The sequence below is a fragment of the Phoca vitulina genome, unplaced genomic scaffold, assembly GCF_004348235.1.
Source record: "Phoca vitulina isolate PV1807 unplaced genomic scaffold, GSC_HSeal_1.0 scaffold52, whole genome shotgun sequence".
Lineage (NCBI taxonomy): Eukaryota > Metazoa > Chordata > Mammalia > Carnivora > Phocidae > Phoca > Phoca vitulina.
Window position 1 is genome coordinate 349710 of NW_022589755.1, and position 10301 is coordinate 360010.

Sequence of the window (10301 nt, forward strand, 5' to 3'; positions counted from 1 at the left end):
GGCCGGCGTCGGCGACCCGCGTCGAGGCCTGGGTTCGTGTCGGAACTGCGCTCGGCCGCACCCTTTCCTGGTCGGCCTTTCAGTCACCTCGACCCGCTGTGGAAGTGAACGCAGACGCCTTGAAGGGGGCTCGGAACGGCTGTCGGCGCAGAACCCGCTACAGCGAGGCAGTCCGCAGCCATCCAGGGGAGCGGCCGGTGTCGAGTGTGGAAGCCGAGAGCGGCTAGCTATGAGCGGGCCTCCTGGGTTTAGGGTTGCTTAGGGGAGAATTATTTTGCTTTCTCCGGTTGGCCCTAAGTGGGACGGGCAAAAAATAAAAAATAGGGGAGCTGGCAGTTAGTGACCAAGTCCTGTTCGGGCCCTCTTGCTGCAGAGGTTATGGGTCCGTCCTGTTCCATGTGGTCTGTTGCTGAGTGTGCGGTCTCACTGCGTTGTGGGGTCAGAGTCTGAGACCCGCCAGCAGCTGACCCACCCCGGCTCTCAGAAGGGAGACCACAGGAACCTTCCCGGGCCGGCGGAAGCCACTCTGGATCTGCGCAAACCTCGTAAGCTCCTCAGTTGTTGTTCCCTTGTGTCTGGGGTGCTCCTGTGACCAGCCCTCCTTGCTTGGACTCTTCCTGGGGCTGACCCAACGGCCGTCATCTTCTTAAGTACTTCATGCTTGTTAGCAGCACCCTGCCATTTGTAGATTCTTCCAGGAAGTCTGGAATATAGCTTCCAAAGGGAGAACCTTGACGAGTGGGCTCGTGCCTCTTGCCGTGTTACTGAATTAGGCAAGGGCATTCTGGCCAAGGAGAAGTGACACATCTGCTGGGGGCTCCTGGGGAAGTTCCCTTCACAAATGGCCATAAGACACTAGTATGTCCTCTTTCATTGTCTCTGGACAGTGTTGTCTGCGTATCATGTGTAGAACAGTACTGCCATGTCAGCACTTGAGGAGGCCCAAGAGGCAACGTCGACATGCTGAGAATGGCAGAGCAGAAAGATGGAAAGAACCAGAGTTGGCAATGGGATCCTCTTGGAGTCACTGCGTCAATTAATATTGCCTGTGTCCACCCTGGGACTTTTCCTTATGACATCATAAATGACCTTGGTTTTATTACGGGAAAAAAAATTTTTTTTTTTTTAACAAAAAAGATTTTATTTATTTGACAGAGAGCACAAGCAGGGGGCGCCACAGGCAGAGGGAGAAGCAGGCATCCCGCTGAGCAGAGAGCCCGATGCGGGCCTCGATCCCAGGCCCTGGGATCGTGACCTGAGCCAAAGGCAGACGCGTAACCAACTAAGCCACCCAGGAATCCCAATTATGGAAAATTTCAAACATATAAGAGTAAGGCAAATAGTGTGATTAAAACCCATGCTTCCCTCCATGCATTTATCCAACTTCATTTACTGTCATCATTCGGCTTTTTAAATTTAATCTTATCCCCACTTGCTCCCAGCCACCACCGGGTTATTTTGAAGCAAATCCCGTATCATTTCACTCATAAATACCTAAGATTCTATCTGTAAAAGAGAATGATTTTTGGTAGAATAGGAAAATCCATAGAGAAAGTAAATAAGTGGTTGCCTAGGGCTGGGGAAGTCTGAGGGAAAACATGAGTGATTGCTACATGGATATCAGTTTTTTTGGGGGGTGACGAAAATGTTCTAAAGTTGATGGTAGTGATGGTAAAACTATATTAAAAACCATTGAATTGTACACTTTAAATGGGTGTATGTGAATTATGTCTCACTAAGACTAAAAATCAGTACATATGGGGGTGGGAAGATGGGTTAGCCTGGTGATGGGTATTGAGGAGGGCACGTTCTGCAGGGAGCACTGGGTATTATGCACAAACAATGAATCATGGGACACTACATCAAAAACTAATGATGTAATGTACGGTGATTAACATAACAATTAAAAAAAAGAAAAAAAGAAAAATCAGTACATAAAGGGGCACCTGGGTGGCTCAGCCAGTTAAAGCATCTGCCTTCTGCTCAGGTCATGATCCCAGGGCCCTGGGATTGAGCCCCATGTGGAGCCCCCTGTTGAGATCCCTGAGTGGGGCTTCCTGCTCAGCGGGGAATCTGCTTCTCCCTCTGCCCCCTGCTCATGCTCTCTCTTGCTATCTCTCTCTCAAATGATTAAATCTTAAAAAAAAATAAAATCAGTACATAAGGGTGCCAATATCTATTGGGGAAAAAAAGATACAACGGGGAAGAAGATGACTTTTAAATACATAACTACAGTCATTAACACACCTAAAAATATTAGCAATAATTCCTTAATACCAAATATCCAGTGTTTACCCCACTTGTGTCCATTTTTTTACATTTTGTTTATTTAAATTAGGATCTGAACAAGGTTCACACTTTGCGTTTGGTTAATGTGTGCTTAAGTCTTGTAATTTATGGATTTCCCCCACATGTACTTTTTCCTTTTGTTTCTGTTTGTTGAAAGCAGGTAAATTTTTCCCATAGGATTTACTACATTCTGGATTTTGGTAATGGTATCCTTATGATGTCATTTCTTGTTGCCTTGTTTTTCCTGTAAACTGGTAGTTGGATCTAGAGGCTTAATCGGATTCAAGTTTGTATATTTGACAATCCGAAGTGTTGCATGTGTGTTCTTTTGTATCATATCACAAAGCGCGTAGAGGCATCTGGGTGGCTCAGTTGTTGGTTAAGCGTCTGCCTTCCAGCTCAGGTCATGATCCCAGGGTCCTGGGATCGAGCCCCGAGTCAGGGAGCCCACTTCTCCCTCTCTTCCCTGCTCGTGCTCTCTCAAATGAATAAATAAAATCTTTAAAAAAGAAAGAGAGAAAAAGAAAGAAGAAAGGAAGGAAGAAAGCGAAAGCACAATGTCTGGTGCACTTCTGTGATGTTTATTTTGATGAAGTGTTGACAGCCTGATTCACCTATCATAGAATTGTCCAGCATTTTTGGCAGAATGGTTTTAGCAGTCATTGCTTATACCCGCTATTTCATTAGGAGTTATAAAATGGTAGTTTTCTAATTATATCATTTCTTTTGCATCTTTTTGCTGGAATTCTTCCATAAGAAAAAACTTTCCCTTAACTAATTTTTTGGTTACCCTGAGGAGGTAGAGTTTGTTCAGGAAAAACAGGATAAATGCTTCATTCTTTGCCTTTGCTTTGAGAAAACAGATGTGCTAGCAATCTCCAAAGGTAGCCAGTGAGTATGTTTTATATACATAGATTTTTAACGTATTCTGTGTGTTTTAATCTGCTGCAGTGAATAATTAGATGCTTCGGTTGTCCAAATGGTGGCCACGAGCAGCTCCCTCAAGCTGGCTTCTGTGTTCTTTTGACATGATCTGAGTAGGTTTTGATAACTTTGCTTTCTAGTCAGAGAAGATGTCGCAAGGCTCATTCTGTAAATTTCCTGCCCCTGCCCTGGAATTAGCTACTTCTCTGAGGAACCCTGGTTCTTTGTAGTGGGAAATGTGTTTTAGAGATCTGGGCACTAGGAGTACCATTACTACTAGGGTAGTTATTGTTATAAACCTCTTCAGTGGACAAAGTTGGGATATACATTTTCAAGAGAAAACACATTTTGGATTTATCTTGATAATTCTAATTCAAATTTAGGAATTACTGGGCTTTAATTTTTTATTATTGCTGAAATCTTGGTTCCTAATTACATCAGGAGAATTACTTGGTTTATGTTTCAAATTATCTTCAATATTATTAGGGAGAATTCAAGATTTCTGTGCAATTCTTTTTGTCCTTAGACTATATCTCCACAGTGAGATTACTGTGCTCTAAAGTTACTGGAAATAATTATTATCAATGCGGTAACCTTTTCACTGAATACTTTGTTTTTAGCGATCACTTTATTATTTTTTTTTAAGATTTTATTTGGGGCACCTGGGTGGCTCAGTCAGTTAAGCATCTGCCTTTGACTCAGGTCGTGATCCCAGGGTCCTGGTGTCGAGCCCCACGTTGGGCTCCTTACTCAGTGGGGAGCCTGCTTCTTCTCCTTCTGCCTGCCGCTCCCCCTGCTTGTGCTCGCTCTCTCTGTCAAATAAATAAAGTCTTTTTTTTAAAGATTTTATTTATTTGACAGAGAGAGAGAGAGCACAAGTAGGCAGAGTGGCAGGCAGAGGGAGAGGGAGAAGCAGGCTCTCCGCTGAGCAGGGAGCCGGACGTGGGGCTCGATCCCAGGACCCCAGGATCATGACCTGAGCCGAAGGCAGCCGCTTAACCGACTGAGCCACCCAGGCGCTCCAATAAATAAAATCTTAAAAAAAAGAAAGACTACCTCTAATTATTAAAAAATATATATATTTTGTTTATTTGAGACAGCACAAGGAAGAGGGCAGAGGGAGAAGCAGACTGAGCCCGATTCGAGGCTTGATCCCAGGACCCCGAGGTCATGACCTGAGCTGAAGGCAGACGCTTAACCGACTGAGCCACCCAGGCACCCCTAGAGATCGCTGTAAAGAAACCTAATTTGCGGGACGCCTGGGTGGCTCAGTCGGTTAAGCTTCTGCCTTCGGCTCAGGTCATGATCCCAGGGTCCTGGGATCGAGTCCCACATCGGGCTCCTTGCTCAGCGGGGAGCCTGCTTCTCCCTCTGCCTGCCTCTGTCTCTCTCTCTCTGATGAATAAATAAAATCTTAAAAAAAAAAAAAAAAAAAAAGAAACCTAATTTGGGGCACCTGGGTGACTCAGTTATGTGTCTGCCTTCGGCTCAGATCATGATCCTGGGGTCCTGGATCAAGCCCGGCATCTCGATCCCTCTCCCCTCCCCCGACTTGGGTGCTCGCTCTCTTAAGTAAATAAAATCTTAAAAAATTTTTTTAAAAAAACCTAATTTATATTAATACAAAACACTTTTATGGCTCCAAAGTGAAAACTACAAAACCAGCATATACTCAGAGAAGCCTAGCCTCTATGCCTGCTCTTCCCTCTATTCCTGCTCTCCTCCACTGGTAACCATTTATATAAGTTTTGGATTATCCTTCCATTTTATTTTTTTCCCCTTCCCTGCCCCCCACTTCTTCCATTAAAAATAAAAATATATGTATATGCAAACAACATGCTGCTTGTGTATTCTACCCCCTTCCTTGGGTAAAGGTCCTATACCACACAGAGTCCTATAATGTACTTTGTTGTTCCCACCTAACCATCTGGCTGTGGAGACCCCTGTCTGACAGTTGTCCTGGGCACTACTGAGTGGCAGGATGGCAGTTCCTTCCATTAGCCCTCTACTGAGGACATATAAGCCGTGTCCAGCTTTTCGCTATTAAAAATAGTGCTGCATGGGGTGACTACTTGGCTCAGTCGGTTAAGCCAAACTCTTAGTTTTGGCTCAGGTCATGATCTGAGGGTCATGCGATCAAGCCCTACATTGGGCTCCATGCTCAGCACGGAGTTTGCTTGAGATTCTCTCTGTCCTGCCCCCAACTCTTTCTCTCTGTGCTTGGGTCATTTTGTCTTTCTGCCAGCGTATATTTGGAATAGAATAGAAGTGGGATTGGTTGGTCAAAGGTAAATGTATATGTACTTTTGCCCAATTCCTCTCCTTTGGTGTTGTGCCTTTTTGCATCCCACGAACAATGTAGGAAGGGCAGACAGTCTCATAAGCTGGTTGTGGCATCAAACTTTTGACTCTTTGCAAATCTGATAGGTAAGAAATAGTATTTCAGTGTAGTTCCAGTTGGCATATCTTTATGAGTAAGAATTTCTCTAATTATGAGCATCTTTTAATATGTTTAAGAGCCATTTTATTTCTTGTTCTTGAATTGTTTATATTTTGCCCATTTTTCTGTAGGGTTGTTAGTCTTTTACTCTAGTTTTACAAGTTCTTTATTGGCAATATTTTAAATATTTTAAATTACAAGTTGCAGTTTTTCAGTTTATAATTTTTTTTTTGTTGTTGCTAATAGTGTTGTGGGTTTTTTTTTAATCCATGTTAAAATTTATCAAATTTATAATTGTTTTCCTTTATTGCTTCTGGATTTTGATTCATGGATAGGAAATACTCTCAAGTTATGGGGGAATTCACCTATGTATCTTCTAGTACTTATGTAGTATTAGATGAATAGTACAGTACTTCATCCTAGTGTATGGTGTGAGGAATGACTTCCATTTTATCTTTTGCCATATGGCTCTATAGTTATACTAGCTAGTTTACATTTTCCTCACTGTTTTGAGGTGCCCCTTTTATCATAAACTAAATTTCCACATGCATTTGAGTACTTCTGGATTTTTTCTTTTTTTTTTTTTTTAAAGATTTTATTTATTTATTTGACAGAGAGAGAGATCACGAGAGCAGGAACACAAGCAGGGGGAGTGGGAGAGGGAGAAGCAGGCCTCCCGCTGAGCAGGGAGCCCGATGTGGGACTCGATCCCAGGACCCTGGGATCATGACCTGAGCCAAAGGAAGACACTTAACCGACTGAGCCACCCAGGTGCCTCAAGATAGACACTATCTTAACTTCCCTGTGAAACAGCTAGAAAAACTGAGGCACAGGAAAGGTTAAGTAAGTAGCTCAAGGTGGCACAGCTGGTAAGTGGAAAAGCTGAGATTTGAACTGAGACCATCTCACTCCAGAGCTTGGGTTTTCCCCACTACCTGTCAGTCTTAGACCAGACTGACTCAGAAATCCTGGAATCCTTCAACTCCTGGTTTGGTCTCAGCCATGTCTCCTTTTCTCCTGGAACCTCAATTTCCTCATTGCTGCCAGGAGGAACCCTTAACTGGAGCCCTCAAAGTCAGGGTGTTCAAGCTGAGTGTTGGTGCCACTGTCAGGAACCCCTCCACCTCACACACAGGGGGGAAGGTTGTAGGCAGAAGCAGCCCAGAGCATCCCACCCTGGGACTGGACGGAATGCTGCTGATTAGCTCTCCTTTGACCCAGCTGGGCCTCCTAGGTTTGGATGTGTTTCCAGCTCCAAGAACAAAAGATCATTCTGCCTGACATTAATTATCCAATTGGACAGCCCCTCACACAATTCCAGAGGGCACCACTCCCTTATAGAGCACTGCTCACTCATCCTTTTTCTTCCCATTTTGTGAGTTTTTAGCTTCTTAAACCTGCTTTTCTTTCTCTTGGTGTTGTGAATGGAATTTTTGCCGTTGGCTCTTCTCAATGCAGGTAGAAAAACCCCAGTGAGATGAGAGCAGGGATATCCCCTTTGCCAGTAAAGCTGCAGAAGGCTACTCTGTAGAGTAAGAAGACTTGTCAGCCAGCTGGACTTCAGATGTTGTTACACCCTCTTTGAGAAAATGTTAATCTCTAAGTATAGCCTCCAATTCTGATGATCTCATCCCCATTATGCCCCTGATGATACATTTCTGTTAACATCTTTGTTTCCTGGGGCGCCTGGGTGGCTCAGTCGTTAAGCATCTGCCTTTGGCGCAGGTCATGATCCCAGGGTCCTGGGATCGAGCCCTGCATCGGGCTCCTGCTTGGCGGGAGGCCTGCTTCTCCCTCTCCCACTCCCCCTGCTGTGTTCCCTCTCTCACCGTGTCTCTGTCAAAAAAAAAAAAACCCAAAAAACAAAACTTTGTTTCCTGTGAGAATGTTGAACTTTACCCCACCCTGTATTCCTGGAAAACAGCAGCAGTGGAAGATACCTCCCCAGCCTTATGTTCCTGGAAAAGTATTACTGCAAAAAACCACCATTCCCCACTTGAATTAGATAAGACCCCAGATGACACCCTTGTGTATCTAGGATAAGGCCAGACACTTTCCCATCCTTTGTCTCATATAAGATTAGCTGAACTATTTGTCCCTGTTGATCAGTTGGAACAAAATATTTGTGACCTTGGGATGCCTATCTGGATCAATCCATAGAGCGTGCAACTCTTGATCTTGGGGTTGTGAGTTCAAGCCCCATGTTGGATATAGAGCTTATTTTAAAAAAGGTAAAAAGTAGGTATTTGTGACCTTGATATGACCAAACTTTAGTTAATCTCTCCTCCCCACAGGACCCTAAACTCTGAGGTACCATCAGCTTGGGCAGCATGAGAATGCAGAATAGCCCCTCAACACCCCTCAGGAAAATCAGGTGACAGAAGGAGGAGGAGAGGGAGGAGAGAGAGGAGAGAGAGGAGAGGGAGGAGAGGGAGAAGAGGAGAAGACGTTCCTTGATCAACTGTCCAATGCCTGTTCTTTTTTTCTAGCAACTCCATAAAAGCAAAACCTTTTTCTGCCTGACCTTTGAGAGGCAGATCTGTGGTCAGAGCTTCCCTTTATTACTGTAGTTTTTTCCAATAAAGTCTCTCTTTTAACCCCAGATTTTTTTCACTTGACACCTGCAAGGTTTTGGGAGAGTTTTCACTGTTAAGCCCCAAAAGACAGTTATTGCCATGTCTTCTTCCCCAGCTCTCCCAACCCCCTCAAGCACCGTGCCTGGGGTGGGATTAAAGGCTTCTGCTAGATTTCATATTTAAACAGAGTTTGAGAGTCTGTGTCTCATTTAAGTTAATACCTAAGATGTGCCTGAGAGTGCAGGCGCAGAATGAATCTGGCAGAGGGCTTCTTCTTGCTCAGAATTTGATTTCAGCTAGTAACAGGATCCTATTGGCTTAGCTAGGGGAGAATCCTCTGGTGCTTTCTGGACCTACTAACTAATGCCACATGGGACAATAAATGCCTTCTCCCCTCTTCCAATTTAATCAATTTGGTTGTCCTTGTTAGCAACGACATAAACTGCTGGTGGCTGATTTGAGGCAGAAAAGGGCCCTATTGGAAAGATTTCAGGCAAGGAAAGCTGGAGAGGTAGGCATGGAAAGGGGCTGCAATCAAGGGAAGTGGCAGCAGAGACCTTCTAGCCAGGATGCTTTCCTTGGCCCTGGTGCCCCAGACATGCCTCCGAATGGAATATGTTATCTCTGGAACTTCTTGTGGTTGTCAGAGTGATGTCCTCCCCTCCCCTCCCCTCCCCACTAAGATATACATATCATAACCCCAGGAATTTGTAAATATGTTACCTTATATGGATGGCAAAAGGACCTGGCGCAGATACGATCAAGCTAAGGATCCTGAGATGGAGAGATTGTCTTGGATTATTCTGGTGGGCTCAATGCAATCATGGGGTCCTTATAAGTGAAAGGAGGAGGCAGGAGAGTGAGAGTCAGAAACAGGTGTGACAAAGGAAGCTGAGATTGGACTGATAAAATTACTGACGGGGGCCACAAGTCAGGGGAGGCAGACAGGCTCTAGAAGCTGGAAAGGCAAAAAACCATTCTCTCCTAGAGCCTCCAGAAGGAATGCAATCCTGCTGACTGCTTCATCTTAGCACAGTGAAACCCATTTTAGACTTCTGACCTCCAGAACTGTATGATAACAAATTTGTATTGTTTTAACCCACAAAAGTTTGTGGTAAACTTGTAAATATAATTTACAAATAATTTAAAAAATATGCAACATTTGTAAACAATATGGGATTCCTGGGCATGGGTCCCAGCATGTATTTTTCAAGGACTGCAAGTGATTTCCAATGTGCAATCAGGGTTGAGCGCCTCTGCAAACATCTAAGAGAGCTGGTAAATTAATGCTGGCAGAATTCTGCATTCTTTTAAATACTAAATGCATACACTAAATATTTTGATACCCACAATACTTTGTGAGCTACGTTTTATTTTCTTCAGTCTAAATGCAAAGAGATTGAATCCAGGGAGAGCAAGTTCAAAATCAACCAATTAGGAAGTGTTGCTGACAGGATTTGAACTCAAGCCTTTTTGCCTTGCCGCACTGAGTCTTAACTCCATCATACTGCTGATGCTGCTACTACTCCTGTCAAATTGAGAGACTTTATTTTTTAGAGCAGTTTGTTACTGCTTGAGGAATGCTTTTGGTTTCCATCATGGGATGCTTTGCCCCTTGGGTCTTTTTTTTTTTTTAAGATCTTATTTATTTATTTGACAGAGAGAGACACAGCGAGAGAGGGAACACAAGCAGGGGGAGTGGGAGAGGGAGAAGCAGGCTTCCCACTGAGCAGGGAGCGCGATGTGGGGCTCGATCCCAGGACCCTGGGATCATGACCTGAGCCAAAGGCAGACGCTTAATGACTGAGCCACCCAGGCACCCGCCCCTTGGGTCTTTTGCCTAAGAGATGAGCTGGAAAGACGAGCTAAAGGAAAAATGTGGAATAAAGGTCGGTGCATACAAGCAGGTGAGCAGTAAAGGTCAGATCTTGGGGTCTAGCTGGTGACAGTTTCACAGCCTTCTTTGGATCCTTGCTGGCACCTAAATGTTTACAGATATCAAGTCACCTCTTGACTCCAACTCCTCCCAATTCCTCCTCTTCCTAACATAAAAATGAAAGAGGACCTCGGCT